This window comes from Balaenoptera musculus, chromosome 3 (genome assembly GCF_009873245.2).
Source record: "Balaenoptera musculus isolate JJ_BM4_2016_0621 chromosome 3, mBalMus1.pri.v3, whole genome shotgun sequence".
Classification (NCBI taxonomy): Eukaryota; Metazoa; Chordata; class Mammalia; order Artiodactyla; family Balaenopteridae; genus Balaenoptera; species Balaenoptera musculus.
Window position 1 is genome coordinate 26,378,395 of NC_045787.1, and position 19,173 is coordinate 26,397,567.

At 35.8% G+C, this 19,173-nt stretch overlaps 1 long non-coding RNA gene across 1 annotated transcript in view; it reads right to left on the reverse strand.

The window, feature by feature from the left end:
* LOC118893073 overlaps positions 1 to 19,173 on the reverse strand; it is a 236,326-nt gene that overhangs the window by 130,014 nt on the left and 87,139 nt on the right. The window lies entirely within an intron of this gene.

The window sequence follows — 19,173 nt, forward strand, 5'->3', positions numbered from 1 at the left end:
CAAAGATTTATCATGGTGCTTATAGCTCACAGTGCTGGAAGAACTTTCCTTGGAATGTAGAACACAACAGTATATCATTTTCTCATAGACTTGGCAAGAATGGTTTTGCTTCTTGAGGGAAAAACTGGCTCCATTAAGAAAAATTGTAGGATAGTATCCTGTTAACCCCATTTTTCATATAAAAAAATAAGGGGGTTATACAGACTCAATACTATTTCTCTTTAAACTGATGCAAGGCTTTTACTAAAAATAAAATTTAGCGTGGAACATGTATGAAAATACACAGATTTACTTATTCTTCTCGAGGGCAATGGACCCCAATCAAATGCTATAATCATGATAAAGATTCTGTTTTGCTATGTGCTTTATCTTGGCCCTAAAGAAAATCTTCATCTATTTATATTCAGTCTGTTCCTATCATTTTGTTTATTTAGACTTAGATACAAAAGTCCTTTGCCTGCTTGTCACTACCATTGCTCACAACTCCTTTTTTAAAGATAAATAGACATCAGAAACCCAAACTTCATCCATTCATTAATCTTCTGGCGCCGCATTCTGGGAGGTCAGTATCTGGTCACAGTCTTCAGTTTCATATGATATGCAATATTTGTATCACGTGAATCTATCTAAATAACCCAGTCTTGGATATCAATCTAAGGAGGTCATTTGGTTTAGAAAAAATACTACGTGGACTACAAAATATCCACTGACCCTGCACAGGGAACTGACGCTGCCCTTCACTCATCCTCCCCAGTCCCACAGAGCTGACCATAGAAGAAAGAAGCAGCATTGTCTATGAAGTATGTTTAAGCAGTGGCTTTTTATGTCGAAAGAGCATTCCTCGCTGCCTGTCACTACTCTTTTATATCTTGCGTTCTTTATGTCTTGTAGGTTTTAGGCTCTTCAGGAATTTCCTCTTAAAATTCAGGTACCTGAAGACAGGGGAAGGGGTTGGGGGTGGGCGGATCATTGTAGCAGCTCAAGAGTTGAAGAACTGAAGAATCTGAGAAAAGACAGACAGGCTGCAGCAGGATATGAGAAATCACCAAAAATCAACATTGCCTGTCTCATAATTTTGCCATCTCCTGTTATTTATCCCTGCAAAAAAATGCAAACCCATTTGCCTTCAGCAAACACTAAATTTCTATGTTCAAAAAATAAGCAAAACCTCTCCAAATGATAAAAGTTGAAGACAGGTCTTACTTTCCCCACTGACTTAGCAATTTTCTGAGTTATAATGAAAAGTCACTGTATTTGGCCATCTTTGGAGCTCTCCTCTAACCTGAGCAATTAACAATAATTAAGAAAATGTAAATGGTGGCAGCTTGTGATAATTCTCTTTCTGATCCTGTTTATCAGGGTGCTTCATTAAACTCCCACAGTTGATCCATTAATCCAGTGGTGTTCAAAATGGCTTTATAAATAATTTTATTTCCAAGTCCTCAATTTCCACATATTCAATTTACTAAAGCTGATCTGCCTGAGAATATGCCTACAGTTGCTCTTTCACAATCTCCTCCCTTTTTACAAAAGACAGGTGAAACTTTCACCCAGCCAGAATCTTACCAGGCCATGGTTCATGACCAACAAAACTCTGGAACATGACACAAAAAAACTTTTTCAAATATCTGCATCAGTACTGAGAAAATGAATTATTCTAATGACAACACAGCAAAACCTTTTGTAAATCAGGTGGTTTTAAATTCTTTGTTTTTAGTAAAACTGGAGGACAAAAATCAACTTGTCAGTTGATAGAGCATTAAAATTAATCTTGATAAAAGTTCACTGGGTGAATTTTGGCACTTACTACAGAAGAAAAATGAAGAACTGAGTGAATATTGCTATAACAAACTTCCTCCATTCTCATCTACTTATTTATCAGCATTTATGCATTTAAAAACAGAATAAAATTGATGCCAAATCCCATTTCACCCTAGCAACAAAAAGTATCCACAGATACACAAATTGATAGGGAAAAGACCTGCTCTATCTATATCATTAGGGTATTTCTAATAATTTTTTGTTTTTCATGTTAATAATTATCAAAATTTGTAATGTATTTATTTTGTTTTGATTATCATGTTCTAACAATAATTGCAGTGACAATGCAATCCAGGGGAATGCTTTTAAATACTTTTTGTTTTTAAATACCTGGTACTTTATAGTCACAAGAAATTAATTTTTTTAAATTTTATAACAATGAATATGTATCTTTTTTAAGAGGAATATAATAACTGGTCCGTAAAGGACACTAAGCGAAAGCTACTTACATTATGACTTCTGGGAGAAAAATGGAATGGGAATTGTAGTTTCAGGAGAAAAAGAGAGATAAAAAATTTCCAACTGCTAAAAAGAGCTTATTCATGAATTTTTTTAACAGATTAATGCATTTTAATAGATAATTGCATTTATATGCCACTGGACACATTTCAAAAAGTGACACTGGCATCTTTATTTTAATATGTCAGTATTTACAATACAAATGGCAATTCCATCATTTGTAACTATTTCACTTTTAATAACAATTTTGGATGTCAATTTAAAAAATGTATAAGGAGAGTTACAGTTTTTCAAAATTCTCTTGGAGGCAAAAGCAAATGTTTGATATCACTGCATTAATCAATAGTGGAGTAATTTTGTGACATGTTGAGCAGGTTATAAGTACATTTGGAAAGAACAATAAGCCTTGAAGGCTCAGGAGGCCCATTTGGAACCATTGTTCTTCTACTATCTAAAATGCTAGCATACACTCAGAGGTCTCACTGGTATCTGAAATTACTGCAAGTTCTTTTTCAAGTACTTAATTCACATTTCACTCTGTTATCAAAGGATGGACAGTATTTCACTAAATCTTACCTGAAATTATTTATTTATTTTAATTTTTAAGCAATATCATTGTCACTAACAATGTATCCAAGACCCAGCTCAGCCAATACCCAATGAGTGAACTTAAACAATTCTGGCAAACTAGGCAATTTCAGTCAAAGGAAGAAATGAATATTTTCCTTGCTATTTTGCTGGGTTTTTGTAAGAAAAGATACGTTACTTCTTGTGAGACTCTAAAGATCTATGTAAAACTGAAATTATTTTCATTATTATTATTTGATCAAAAATGATTACTGATTATTTACTATGCCTCTAACCCTATGCTAGACACTACTGGGAAATAAAAATACATCATCCAATTTCCATCTTTAAGGAGCTTCCAAACTAGTTGGAGGATGTGGGAGTAAGAGGGGTGCTGGTATAGTAAGAATAAACTCACATAAGATAGAAAGCACTACTGCTGCTCTGACATTCACCTTGCCCGTTTTGGTATTCAGTAAGAGAGAATGAATATTCTCCGTCAAACACTGGCCAACCCACTGGGAACACATCCCATGAATTTAAGAATTTTTTTTCTGCCTTTCAGCACAAATATGAACTACAAGAAAAAGAGAGCTAGCTATGTGCTCTCTTACCATCTCAATTTCCCAAAATTATAGAGACTTAAAAATAAGGCAAAGGTTTTTTCAGTTTACGCATATATTTGTATATTACTTGGAAGCTTTGGGGGATTGTTGAAGAGGAAATTAAATAAAAATGTGACATTGTTTACAGAGGGTGTTTCCCTAAAATAAAAAGTTAAATAAAACAAAATTTGCCCCACTTAACACATCTTTAATGAATAGTGGAGAATATGACAGAACAAGTCTCTACCCTTATGGAGCTTATATTCTAGTAGGACAAGAGAAGCAATAAAAAAGTAAATAAAAAATAAGATAATTCCATTTAGAGGGTGACATGTGGGTGGGTGAGAACAAAGGTTTAGGGAAAGAGTCAATAGGCATAAAGACACAATAACAAATTCAAAAGCCATGAACCAGGAGTATACACAGTATGTCCAAATCTTGGAGAGAGAGGCAGTGTAACTAAAGCACAAAGAGAGAACAGTGGGAAATGAGGTTCTAGAACAGGTCTGGGGCAGATCAAGTAGACCTTTGTAGGCAGAGGCATAGAGGCTGACTTTCATTCTGTGTATTGGGAAGCCACTGAAAGGTTTTAAGCAAGGTGATATTATTTGGTTTATATTTTTAAAAGATTGATCTGGCAGATTTGTTGATATGGAAACTGTGAGAATATTCTGATTGCTATGTCTTAAATAAAAAGCAGCCTCAACAAAAGAGAAGGAGAAGGGGAGAGATGGGAGAGAGGCTGGAGCGAGGGATGAGACACCAAGGGAAATAGCTCAGAGATAGAATACAGTGTCAGTCCGTGATGCCATTACAAAAGCAGTTTGCCCTTAGAAATGGATCTTCCTTTCCTTACCCCTTTCTTCTCCTTACTCTAGATTCCTTAGGTCCTTAGGTACCCACTGCCCTTGTCTGTCTTCTAGCTGTCCGTATATCGCCACTGCTTATACCTAATGTGCCAAATTAATCAACAATTTCTTCTACAAATCCCTTTTTGAAGAAAAAAGTTTATTCCCTCAATGAGGTTCACTTCAGGTAGGTGTTAGAAGGGAAGCAATCTGATTCTACTAACACTAAGATGACAGTTTTCTAACATATTTTAAAAACTTTTATACACATTTAAAAAGAACTTGTTGAAACACATGATAGCAACTGAGAAAGTTTACATAACTATGTAATGAATTTTACACAATATGGGAAAATGGCAGGAATAGACAAGAGTATGATGAGGGGCATTCTCTATAGTTAATTCACCTCTGTATATTACAGTATCTAGCATAGTGCTGGGTATATAGGTATTTAGGAAAGAATAAATTAATACATTTCTTACAATGGAGTACATTTTTGCCCTTGTTTCAAAAATAAGATCATTTGTACTCCTTATGATGTGATCACATCAGTATATTTATCTACCTTTAGTCCCAGAAAGCAGATAACAGAAAACTGTAATTAAAGAAATTAACTGTTATACCAAAAAAGAAAGCTATCAATGCCTGAGTATCTCACCTAAGGACAAGTTCAACTAACACTACTCTATGCCATTGATACCTAAGCCTAGTGACTCATAAACCATAAGGTTAAAATGTAAAGCAAGTTATATTGCTACAACTTTTTTAAAACCTGAAGAGATAAATAAGAAAAAAGGAAGTTATACCGAAAAAAAAGTTTAATTAAACCAGCACAGTGACCTCTAAAGTGCAAGGCACTGTGGGTAAAGGAGAGGATACTCCAAATTCATTTGGAGACTAACTGTAAATTTAGACAGCCCTGATCATCTTGCAATGACCTATTCAGGCAGCACTTACATTCTGAGAGACACATGGATTCACATAACTACTTATCAGCCAATTCCTTTCATAATTATATACTCAGACCAGACACTTGCTATTCCTACCAAGATGCTTTAAGGTGTCTCATGGTGCAAATCAATAGGGGACATTAGCTCACATTTGAAAGTGTTTCCAAATATAACCACTCTTCATTTTTCAGAATCATCTGAGAATAAGGAAAGCCATATAAATAAAATTTGACATATCTGAAACATGTTTACATGCTAAAACATGTTTTATTTATTTTCAAATATATTGAAACATTTAACTGCTCTCCAACAGAGGATGTGGTCATAATTGGAGCTTTTCTTGATTCAAATCATGATTATGAGTATCATTCATTTTACTGTAATATCCTCAGTGATGAAGTATGAAGGATGATTTTCTCCTATACTCATTACCTGGAGAATATCCTTTCCCCTCATTTGGCAGTAGCTGTAAAGAGCAGACCTTCCTTTTTACCACCATCTAATTTGCTGCTTCTAGTCACCAATAAAGAAATCGTGTTGCCCCTGATATCCTTTATGAGAAAACTCGTCATGAATTCATACCAGTATTTCCAATTCAAAAATATGAGTGCAGGGGGCTTCCCTGGTGGCGCAGTGGTTGAGAGTCTGCCTGCCAATGCGGGGGAAATGGGTTCGAGCCCTGGTCTGGGAGGATCCCACATGCCGCGGAGCAACTGGGCCCGTGAGCCACAACTACTGAGCCTGCGCGTCTGGAGCCTGTGCTCCGCAACGGGAGAGGCCGCGATAGTGAGATGCCCGCGCACCGCGATGAAGAGTGGCCCCCGCTTGCCACAACTAGAGAAAGCCCTCACACAGAAACGAAGACCCAACACAGCCAAAAATAAATAAATAAAAATATGAATGCAGAGCTTTTACTTCTTTGACTGTATATTTTATCTCTTTCTCTTACACTGAAAATAGTGATTAGTAATGACAGCAATGTACTTATTAATGTTATCCTACTATATATTATACATACACATATATAATAGGTTGGTTCAAAATAACAGTACTAATATTATTATTACAATATGATTACTAAAGACAGTTTAATATTTTTTTTTGCAGTTTGTTTTGGCCGTAGGATACATCTCACTAGGGGTGTGCAGTCAAATTATTCTGTTTTAAAATCACTGAAACAATTCCTCTCTATGTGCTTAAGCCAGTAATGCAAAAAGTAATTACATTTTAATTTCATTCTCCTTTCTTTAAAGGACTTTTTTTTCTTTATTTAATTTGTCTTATAATTACATAAAACATTTCAATGGTTCGGCTGATTTAAATCTACAAAACAAGGTACATTAGGAGGCTTCTAGTTTCTATATCCCTATTGCCTCTATCCTGTTCCCTCCTCCCCACTGTAAGTAAATTTTTATTATTTTCTGGCTTATCCTTTCATTTTCTTCTTTATTCTTTTTTTAAACTTCATTTTGGAATAATTATTGGTTTTCAGAAAAGTTGCAAACATAGTCCTGAGAGGAGCTTCCCCCCTTGCTGACACCTTACATAACCATGGTACACTTGGCAAAATGAGAATGAACACTGCCACAATACTATCACAATACTGCCACAATACTATCAACTAACTACAGACTTTTTTTTCAGATTTCACTGTTTTTCCATTAATGTCCTCTCTCTGTTCCAGGATATAACCCTGATATCCCATTGCATTTAGGCCATTTTTATAAAAATAAGCTAGCAAGCATATATTTTAATTTTATATTTATATACTTATTTCTTAGAGAAAATGTGGCATACTATATACATTTGTCTTCATTTTTCTTTTTTAAATTAACACATATCCTGGAGATTACCCCATAGCAGTATATATAATTATTCCTCACTCCTTTTTATAATATTTTGTATTCCACTGTGTAGATATGCTACACATAAATACTTTAGCTGTTCAATAATAAACTGAATTACTGTGGAGAGTGTTTTGAATAATAAAATGGTGAATTACTAAAAGACATTCATGTCTATAGCATATTGATTAAAAACCCTAAAAGTAAGCTATGACATGATTAAACCTCACAAAAAACATAAGTTAGTACCAAAACATCACCACTGGGCAAGTACAAGCAACAGGTTTAAGGTGTTACTACATTTTTTTTAATGCATATGGACCCCTTCTTAGAATAATGTTTTTAAATGCATACAATAAAACACATAAAGTTAAAAATGAAACCAATTATAATGAAACACACTTATCAAATCACTAAAAAAATTTGTGAGATAGTAATATATGTGCATCTCTACCAATGCATTCAATAACAAGATCTAGTGGCAGTCTAACAACTATCAATTTCAAAGTAGTCATGAATATAAATCATGTTTCAAAATTTCTGTAACTCTCATAATGTGACATGAAAAATATCTGTGACTCTTACTGGTGACAAAGTCTCTAGTATTGCCAATATTGCTGTTTGTAGCCTACATTTATAATTAAAGGAAACACAAAATTTCAGTTAAAGGTTAGTGAAAATAAAGATGTAATTTTTCCCCATCCACATTCACAGAACAACTCTGATTTCTACTCACGGACCCCAAGTTACAAACCTCTGCCTTAATGTCAGGAAAGAGCAGTGAAAGAAAATACTACCTAGGTATCTTGCTGATTTGCTGTTTTGAGAAGCAGGAAACTAAAGTTTATTGAACATCTGTTATTTACCAGGACTTACTCACTCATTGGGTTTTGTGAGAATATGTTAAAGCTTAATCCTCACAAAACTCAGTGCGTCTAGCAGAAGTTTAGTCACTTGCCCATGATCACGTGGTTGGCAAGAAGAGACTCAGAAATCAAGGTCTGTATGATTTCCACTGTATCATGAAGCCTTAGACAGCAACATACCAGGAATGTTTGCATTTTAAAAGAGAAAGCCTACAGAAAACTGTGTTAGAAAGAAAGAAAAGGAGGAAGGGGAGAAAGAATTGCTTTAGTGATAAAATCTCAGGCATCAGAAATGAGCCAGAAGGGATATTCTTCGGAGGTTAACTCCTTTCTTAAAACGCTTCAGATTACTCTGCTATTCCATACACGTGCAAGAGCAGCCTCACACACCACCTTTGGTTATCTTCCATGAGAGTGGCTTGCCTACTGCCAACACTCTAGAAATATTTCAATTAAAGGAATGAAATACATATAGAACAATACGGTAACTTTTGAAGAGCTCTCAGTAATCACTGCCATGTTTTAGTCACATCATTTACTAGGCTGTTCCTCACTGCTGTATTAGAGGAAGGTCGTGTAGCTAGAGCTCAGAGATCCCAAATGGTGAAACTTGAAGAGCTGGCATTATAAAAGACAGGACTGGAGAGACAGGAGCATTGGAATTCAGCCATGTGATTATTCATGTGCACACCTCTCCGGGCTACAGCTGATTCAGCACACGTTCTATCATAGGCACGGTCACATCTCTACTCACAGCTCACATTCCAGAGTGAATGCCTGATAGGAACCTCTCACCCAAGCAACCCAGTTGGTGCAGTATGGGATGGTACAGTACCAACCTTATCAAGAAATATCCACAATGTCTCCTTTAGAGCTAGTTTACTAATGTTGCTAATCCATTGGGTTGCAAGCACCAAAAAGAATTTATTTTGCAAAACCTCATAGTCTTCATTTTTTCATTGCTTACAACACCATTTTAGCAGCCAAAATGTTTGCATAATAGGTATTTTTGCAGACGGTTTCATTTCATATTTGAATTTTTTTAAGCCCATGAGGTGCTTAGCTTGGGAAAAGTCTTTTTGTCTCAGTCTGATAATGTATCCAAATTGAACTGTAGCCTGTTGATTTCAGCCTTTGCTTGCAATAAGGGAGAAACTCTAGGGAAAAAAAGCCTAGTTCTGTCCACTGGCTGAGTTGCAATGAGTAGTCCCCAGAGCCATCTAAAATCATCACAGAAAGTCTCCCCACCAACTGCTTCACACTCTTTTCTTTGGCTGCTGTTCACAGCTTGAGTTTGCTCCAGGGCACATGGCCTTGTGTTAGTAGCTCATCTTACCACTCACTGCAACCTTCTGTATAAATCCTCTACCTCATCAGCACTTCACTTCCCTGTTCCCTGCGGTAGACTGTTTGCAGGAATGGTCACAATTCCTCCCATCTCATATGCCCTTTTGTGCTGTGACTTTGTCCTCCTTCCCATTAAGAGATGGAGTCTATTTCCCCTCTGCTTAAATCTGGGCTGGCCCTGTGACTTGCTTTGACCAGCAGAATGCAGTAGAAGGAATACTGTGTGACTTTAAGGGCTAGACCTTCAGAGGTCTTACAGCTTTCATTTTTCTCTCTCCTGGAACCCTGAGACCACTATGCTTTGAAGTCCAGTCTCACCACAGGGAGAATAAGAGACCATGTAAAGGAGAACCAAGGTACCCCAGCTGACTGCCAGCACCAATTTCCAGAAGTATTAGGGAGGACATCTTGGGCCTCCAGCCCCAGTCAAGTCATCCTATAAATATAATCATGTGATCCCAGTCAAGACCAAAAGAAGAACCATCCAGACAGCCAATCCAGAGAATTTTGAAAAATGATAAATAGTTGTGACATTAAACTACTGTTTTGGAGTGGTTTGTTATACAGCAGTAGATAACCCAAAGCCCCTCTTTAGCAATCTTTCCTCAGCAACAGTCATCCAACACTTTACCTCAATCTTTTGTTCAAGAGAGAAGAAAATCTCATTCTTTACCAAAACACCTTATCTTTTTTTAAATCACATATGGGTTGCATTTTATGCCAAATTTTGGTCAATCCAAAGGTAGGGATGTGGCCTACATGATTAGGAAGCCCCCCAAACAGCTAGCTGTTAATAAAAGCAATAGAAAACACTGAGTGGTTAAGACAGAAGAAATAGAATATAGGCATTAAAGTAAGGAAAACCTAGATTGGAATGGTAGCTCCACCACTTTTAAGGATTGTATTAATATGAACTGACAGTTCTTTTCAGTATATAGAAGAATCATCTTTCTAGGCTGACAAAATGGAGTTTTGTAGAGTCTGGCTGTGAGGATTGCCCAACCTGTCATAGAAAGAGCCCTGAGTCCTGTATTTCCTAATCATTTTTTTTTCCTTTTCCATTCATGGTGGTTTTTCAGCTTCATAGCTCTTATGTTACCAATACATAGAATAGAGTTCTTTACCATGGCTCTATATGCTATCTGTGAACACCCTAAATTGTAAGCAAAATTTGGGAACATAAAGTATATTGTTTTAATCAAATTCTCAAGCAAGTCTTTTGACACCTCACTCCATTCCTCCAAAAAAGAATAAGAAACACTGATTGGAGAGTAAAGTGTCTCTTTAAAGCAGTTTTTTTTAAATAGCTCCTATTTAATGCTTCACTTGAAAATTAGTAACTCACTCATTTAGGAAAAATTTATTAATTCTTAAAGGGATAAACCAATATGAAAGCGTATCTTTCACACAAATAACAAGTATATGAATTATGAAACTCAGAACATCTGGAATACTGAAGATCTAGACTAATGTTTAAAAATAAATTCTTCAGGGGACTTCCCTTCTAAGAAGGTGTAGTAGATGCACTTTTCCCTATTCCTCCCACTAAATACAATAGAAAACCATGGATATTATATATAAAACAAACGTAAGAAGACTAGAAGCTGAAGAGAAGAAGGCAGATGGGTGAGAAACCTCAGGATCCAGGTAACAACACTTGGGGGAGTTCTCTGCATTTTCTTTTTGCCTGGTATATCCCAGACTTGAAGGTGAAGAAGTCGGCAACCTGGAAACACCAGTGAATAAAAGAGACGTAAATATCGAGACTAGCCTGCTTTCTTTAGCCAAAGGTCCAGGAAAGGGGTAGTATAACAAGAGAGAAAATGTTTAGAAAATAAACACTAAAGAAAATGAACACCACAGAAGAAACTGACCCTACCTCCATCCTCACCCTCACCTCCACCAGCGAAAGACAAGAGAGGACCCTAGACTACCACTGTCACCAGTCGTAACAAGGCAGCCCAACACCCACCACCATGGTAGTATCAAAGAAATAAGTAACAAACTGGGACATTCATCTCTGCTGGGCAGTAATGAGCCACACTCTCACATACGTACCCACAATGTCTGTGGAGACCATATAGCAGCATGGACTTCTAGCCTCACTCAGCAGTAATATGGTATCCCTCTGTCTTCCTGCTAGAATGGTGTCAAAGGGGCTCTAGGGGAGAACAAGGACTTCTGCCACTTTCCAGGAGAAATGAGGCCACTCCCCCTCTCTCTGTTGTGTCAGTGGTGGCCAGATAGATAGCAATAAGGAGGCACTCCTACCCTTCCCAGCCAGAAGGATATCAGTGAAGACCTAGTGGGGAGCTGGAATACCCATTCCTGCCCAGTAACAAGGAATACCTAGCCTTGAGTACCAAGGAGCCAGAGTGGGGAACCTGGATGGAATTCTACCCTCACCTGGCAGTAAGGAGATAGCACCTCTCCTTCCCTTGGTGTCAGAGAAAGCCATATAAAACACAGATTCAAATAAGATCTAGAGCCTTATAACATAGTACCCCAAATATCCAAGTTTCAATTGATAGCTATACATCGTACCAGGAACCAGGAAAATCTAAAACTGAATGAAAAAAAAGTCAACAGATGCCAATACAAAGATGATAGAAAGCTTACAATTACTAGACAAAGATTTTAAAGCAGCCATGATAAAAATGTTTCAATGAGCAATTACAAATACACTTGAAACAGAATAGAAAGTCTTGAAAAACAATAGAATATATAAATAAGAACAAAATGGAAATTTTAGAACTGAAAAATATAGTTACTGAAATAAAAAATTCAGTGGATGAGCTCAACATCAGAATAGGGATAGAAGAAACAGTGAACCAGAAGATAGAACAACAGAATTACCTAATTTGAGAGAAAATAGACTAAAACAAATTACGAATCTAAGGGACCTCAGGAACTATAACAAAAGATCTAACATTTATGTTTTGGAGTCCTGGAAGGAGTGAAGAAAGAGGGTGGGGCTAGAAAAGCACTTGAAAAAAATAATAGTTGACTGAAAATACCCTAAATTTGTCAAAATACATAAACTTGCAGATTCAAGATGGGTTACCCCAAACAGGATATACCCAAGGAAACCCACACTATTATGCATCATAACCAAATTCTCAACAAACTAAAGAAAAAGTCTTGAAAGCAGCAAAAAAGTAGCACCTTACCCATAAGGGAAAAATATTTCAAATGATAGTGGATTGCTAACAAAAATCCACAGAGGCCAGAAAGAATTGGCATATCATTTTTAAAAAGCAGAAAGAAAAAAAATTGTCAACCCCAAAATTTATCTGATAAAAATATCTGTCAAAAATAAAGTAGAAATCAAAACATTTTCAGATGAAGGGAAACTAAGAGAATTTGTCACCAGTAGACCTACTCTAAAAGTTTTCTACACAGAAAGGAAATTATAAAAGAAGGAACCTGAAAACATCAGGAAGGAAGAAAGAATATGGTAAGCAAAAATATGAAGAAATGAAGTAGACTTTCCTTTTCCTTTTAAGTTTTCTAAATTATATTTGATTGTTGAAGCAAAAATCATACTATCTGATGTGATTCTAAATACATGTAGAGGAAATATTTAAGATAATCATTTTGTAAATGAGGGAGGCAGTAAGATGTAAAGGGAGGTAAGGTTTCTATATTCATTCAAACTGGGAAAATGATGGTACCAGTAGACTGTGATGAGCAATGTGTACATAATATAATATCTAAATCACTAAAAAAGCTACACAGTTACACTCAAAAACACTATAGAAAATAATAAAAAGGAGTGAACTATTGATATGTACAACAACCTGGATGAATTTCCAGAGAATTATGCTCAGTAACAAGTCAATCCCTAAATGTTATATACTGTATTATTCCATTTACACAACATGTTTGATATATATTAAAAAATTAGAGAAATGGAGAACAGATTAGCAGTTGCCAGAGGTTAAGGAGGGGTTAAGGGCAGGAGGGACCTGGATATGGCTTTTATAAAAGGACAACATCAGAGATCTTTGTGGTGATGTGATATTCTGTATCTTGACTGTATCAGTGTCAGTATACTGCTGTGATATTGAACTCTAGTTTTCCAAGATATTACCACTGGGGAAAACTGGGTACACTGAACCCCTCTGTATTAGTTGCAACAACTGTGTATAGATCTATAGCTATCTCAGAATAAAAAGCACTTAATTAAAAAAATTCCATAAAGGTGAACAAAAATAAGTAAATAAATTATTCCTGAAGAGTTACTATGGCCTTCTAGTTTACTTCTCTTTCTGAGGCAAAATCAATGTCACCATTGACTGAAATTTTGTGAAAATATACTGACAAATAGGTATACTTGGCTAGAGTGAGAATAATACAGTAGTGAGCAAATTTTTAAAACCTCAGACTAAATCCTGTCTCTTCGACTCTCTTTGAAATTTAAAAATACTAAACTATTTAAACACAGGTATTAGAAGTTCTACCACAGAAAGCAGTTGAGGGCGCTTTTTTGAGGGTCCTGAGCAGGACTCTCCTTGCCTATTTGCTATCATAGTTCATGTCTGGAAACAATAATAGTGACAGAATTCCAATAGGCAAGCTAAACCTGCCATTCCAACTCTTAATTTTATGCCAGTTCTACCTCCATAGGGTGGGCCCAAAATCATCAAGTGAGTCCAATTCCCTACTCTCAACTTCAGCCACTGGACTTGCAAATATCATTTTCACCCATCACTCATCCTCTAAGACTTTCAATAGCTTTTCTTTTCCTATAGGAAAAAGTGCAAACTTCTTAGTCTAGCACACAAGGCCACCATCTAGCCCCCATCTTGTCCCCCAGAAAACCATCTACCTTAGCTAGAATGGTCCGTTCATTTACACCAAACTTCTGTTCAGCTTCCTGCCTCCCTGTTTTTTTATCACACTACTTCTACCTGGAAAGCTTCCCGCTACCCCTCTCTGCTTCACTAAGTTCCATTCTTCTTTCAAGACCCACTGCCATTCCAAAGACTACCTTAGAGATGTCTTTCTCAACTAAACACCTTCTCTTTCTGCCACCATTCATTTTTCTACATAGCAAACGTTGCTTTTGTCATTTATATTTTTCTGCCTAAATCCTGTCTCCCTATTCAGATTGTAAGACACTCAAAGGATCTTTTATCTCTATAGATTTCTGAAAACAGAAAAGAAAAATGTTTATGGTGATGATTGCAAAGATTTTAAATTAGATCTTGAGCAGGAGTAACTTGCCCTCCCTCTGGACTTCAAATTCTTCAGAAAAAAAAAAAAAATGAGGAAGGTGAATTAGACCAGTGATTTTTAACCAGAGATATACACTAAACTCATCTGGGGCTATCTTTGAAATATACATGTCGAAGTTCATCTGCCCCCCAGAAATTTGGATTCAGTATGTCTGTGGGGAGTCTTGGATTCTGAATTTTAATGCTCACCCAAATGTCTCCCTACTCTGCTTGAGACCACTGTCTTGTATGATCTCTAAAGTCCCTGCCAGGTGTATTAGGTGACTGTGTTTTTATTAAAATACACTTTTGTTCCAGGAACAATAAACTGATAGCTATTTCAGCTTACCTCTCTCTGATTGTGTGATATATGCATGAAAATCAGAATTCTCTATGAGTGTAAAACATCATACTAAACTTTCAAGTGAGTAACAGATTTTAATTCAGTGAAGGAAAAAATGTTGTGGTTAATGCCAAGCTCTGGAATTTCTTGTACTGGAGCTCAGATCTGCCACTGATTAGCTATGTGACCTTGAAAAAGTGACTTAAACCCTTTAAGCTTCTCTCTCTACATTTATAAAATGGAGACAATGGTAGTACCTACCTTATAGGACTATGAGAATTAAGTTAGTTAATACATGTAAGGCAACTTTGCATAATTTCTGGAACATATTAAGTTCCCAATACACTTGTAGCTGCAGCTGAATATTATCAATAAAACCCAATTCACTAGGAGGTATTTATCATCCTACAACAATGGCTCCCAATTTATAGTTTTGGGGAAGCTACAGAAAACCTGTATCTAAATCTCTAGGTATGTCTAGTACTATCTCTCATCTAAATACATGATATATTTTGCTCATAGAAGTACTCATATTTTTTCAAATATATGTGTATGTTTTGTGACTAATAAAACACTAATTCAAGTAAACAGTATTACTGAATTTATAGTAGCTCTTTGTCATTATGTATTTTCACAGTCAACACATAATATAAATATAACTATTATCACGCAAAGTTCCTTCAATTTATTTTCTTCATTTTAAAGGTTTCAAACAGACTGGGAAACACTACTCTCAGAATATCAAGTTACTATCAACATAATTTCCTAAAACTATTCACCATCCTGTCTCACAGTTCTGGGAAAAGAGATTTATAGTCACGACATAATACACAAGGGAAAAAAAAGGTGTGTCAAAACCATAAAAAATATATACATAAACTGCTGAGTAATTTTTATTTTGCAAGGGACAGATTTGATGAAAAGAGAGAAAAAATAGACTATGGTCAATGTGCTATCCAGTACTGCTATAGTCTTTCAAGCAGATCTAAGTCTTAGTGACTCTCTGGAATTCACAATTCAGTAACTAAACACTCGAAGAAAGAAAAACCAAAGAAAGTATCATTATATTAGTATATCACAACACCCATAATTTTTGTGCAGGTATATCAAAAAGTGGATGAGGCTGAATCCACAAATCTTTCCTGTTTAAATCAACAAAAGCAAAGCTGAGGTGGAAGATGGCTCCTTGTTAAGTATGTTCTTCTAGCATCTTGCAAACTGGAAAAACCATTATAAATAACTAAGACATAAATTTAGAAGAAAAATTAACTCCTTAGAGAAAAAATGACAATGAGCTAGATTTCTATAATATTATTTTAGAAAATTAAAAAAAATTTTTACTCCATTCTCTCCTTAACTTTCTTGTATTTTTTTTAGTGAAATATTTTAAGAAGGGCAAAATATTACTTAAACCCATTTTTAAGAAACAGAGAACTTAAATCACAAAAAGTTTGATCACACATGATTCCCCAGTTGCCCAAAGCACCCTGGCTCTAGAGCTCATTGGTGATAAGGGAGCTAGAACTGGTTTAAATATTTCATCCTTCTTATGAGATTCAATTTATTTATTTATTTATTTATTTATTTATTTATTTGGTAAATACAAAGCAATCCTGCAAACTCCCATTTAGTTGTGACACCCAAGGCAGACCATCTAAGTTTACTCAAAAAAAAAAAAAAAAGGCAGCAGCCCAGTGGAAAAACAAGGGATGGGAGTCTGGAGACTATTTTGGGGGTAAACTTGTACAAATCACTTAACCTCTCTGGATCTCACGTCCTTAGTTGTAAAATGTCCTTAGTTGTAGAAGCTGGTTTGCTCAGGGATTGCTAAAATCTGATTCAACAATCAACAAACCATATAGCTAGTAACTCTAGATCTCTTCCCCTGGATCTGAAGATGTAGTAAGGACAGAACCTTCTTGAATAAACACAACCCTTCTCACATAATTTTACTCCCTCAGGCTAGGCCTGTAAGCATGTCATCCAGGGTGAAAAGAAAGAACTCTGATGAAACTAGGGCAACTATGACCCCAGGGGTGATTAGAATAGAGTGATTCTGTCCTCTACTAAAGGATGACTTTTGGTTTTCTAAAAAACTTCAGGCTTATCTATGATGAATCTTCTATGAAGAGATCCAAAGTGTTTCAAAGCAACATAGCTACATTCCTTTTCATCTAAACGCTATCACAGAAAGAAAGAAGTACAGCACATTCAGTACCAGCTGCAATTAAATTCAAATTATCAATATTAAAACAAATGTTAAAGGTGATGGTGCCATCTAGCTGCTGCAATGGCAAGACATAACTTATTTTTATAAACTCCTGTAAGGAAGCAATACTGTGATAATTTTATGTAGGCAGTGAAAGACAATTTTTCTTCTGTCATGTCTCCATATACAGGTAAGGAAACAGAGTCACAGAGTGGGTAAATTTTGCTTAAAGTCAGCTAATCACCAGCAGAACTAGGATCAGAGCACAGTTCTTTTGATTCCTAGACTTTTAACTCTGTCCACAGCCTCACCACTAATGAAAGAGAGATCCCTAGGCTTCAAAGCATGCCCCCTTTTCACCAGTCACCTCTCCCCACACCAAATAAATCACTATATTATAAAAGTATTCTCTCCTTTTACACATGTGGTAAAATTATCCACTAATCAACTCTCTGAGAACCTATTTCTATGAAGATCGCACAAAAAAGAAGTCAGAGACCACTTCCAAAATAAGTGACTAGACAGATCTCGTTTTCCACTTGAAAATCCCTCAAACCCGGTTCCAAAACCACCAAAAGGCTTGTTATACAAGTATTGAAGAGTTTCTCTCTCCTAACACTTGGGAAGGCTACCTGCACTAGAATAGGAGCATTCCTTTTCCTTTTTCTTCTAGTCACCCTAGTGTTGGTGCCACCATCAAAGCCTCGGCAGAAGGAATGGAGGGAAATCTTGTTCAGTGTCACAACTCCTGAGGTCCTCTCCTCAGCCTCTCATCCATGGAGAAGCCATTCTCCTGGAACAGAGCAGCAGTTCTAAGAAAGTTCCCCAATAAACAAACACCTGGACTCATATACACATATCACTACCATTTTCTTTGAAACCCAAGATATATATATTTTAAATTTCTAGAGCAGTATTTGGGGTTTTTTGAAACAATTCAAACAATATAGAAGCAATTAAAGAAAAAAAAAATTGTCTCCATCTCCCCTATCCAATCTCATTCTCTTGACAAAATCAGTGTTAATAATTTGGTGTATACATTCTTTATGCTTTTTATGCTTACATAACTATGTAAAACATAGTGTTTTCTTTTTTACGTACATGAAATTATACTGACCATTTTACACTGAAATTTGCTTTTTAAATTTGTCAATGTATTCTGGATATCTTTCTATGCTGATATATATAGCTTTAACTCATTTATAATAATACCAAAATAAGTCCATAATAGAGTCATTAAATTTTTTTTATTTTGGTAAAATACACATAAAATTTATAAATTTATAAAATTTACCATCTTAACCATTTTTAACTGTACAGTTCAGAGGAATGAAATACATTCATAAGGTTGTGCAACAATCATCTTGTGCAACGATCATCACCCTCTATTTCCATAACTCTTTTCATCTTGTAAAACTGAAACTGTACCCATTAAACAATAATCACCCCATTCCTCCCCAGCTCCTGTAAACTACAATTCTACTTTCTGTCTCTATGGTTTTGACTACTCTAAGTACATCATATAAGTGGAATCACAGTATTTGTCTTTGTGACTGGCTTATTTCACTTAGCATACTGTCCTCAAGGTTCATCCATATTATAACATATGTCAAAGTTTCCTTCCTTTTTAAAAGGTTATTAATATTCCTTTGGATGTATATACCACGTTTTGTTTATTCATTTATCTGTTGATGGACACCTCAGTTGCTTCCATATTTTGACTACTGTGAATAACGCTGCTATGAACATGGGTGTACAAGTATCTCTTCAAGACCCTGTTTCAATATTTTTGGGTATATATCCAGAAATGGAACTGTTGGATCATATGGTAATTCTATTTTTTATTTTTTGAGGAACTGCTATATTATTTTCTACGGTGGCTGTACCAGTTTACATTCCCACCAACAATGCACAAAGTTCCAATTTCACCCCGTCCTCACCAACATTTGTTGTTTTCTGGTTGTTTGTTTGTTTGTTTTTTGATAGTAGCCATCCTAATGGGTGTGAGGTGGTATCTTGCTGTAGTTTTAATTTGCATTTCCCTAATGATTAGTGATGTTGAGCATCTTTGTATGTGCTTATTGGCCAATAGTGT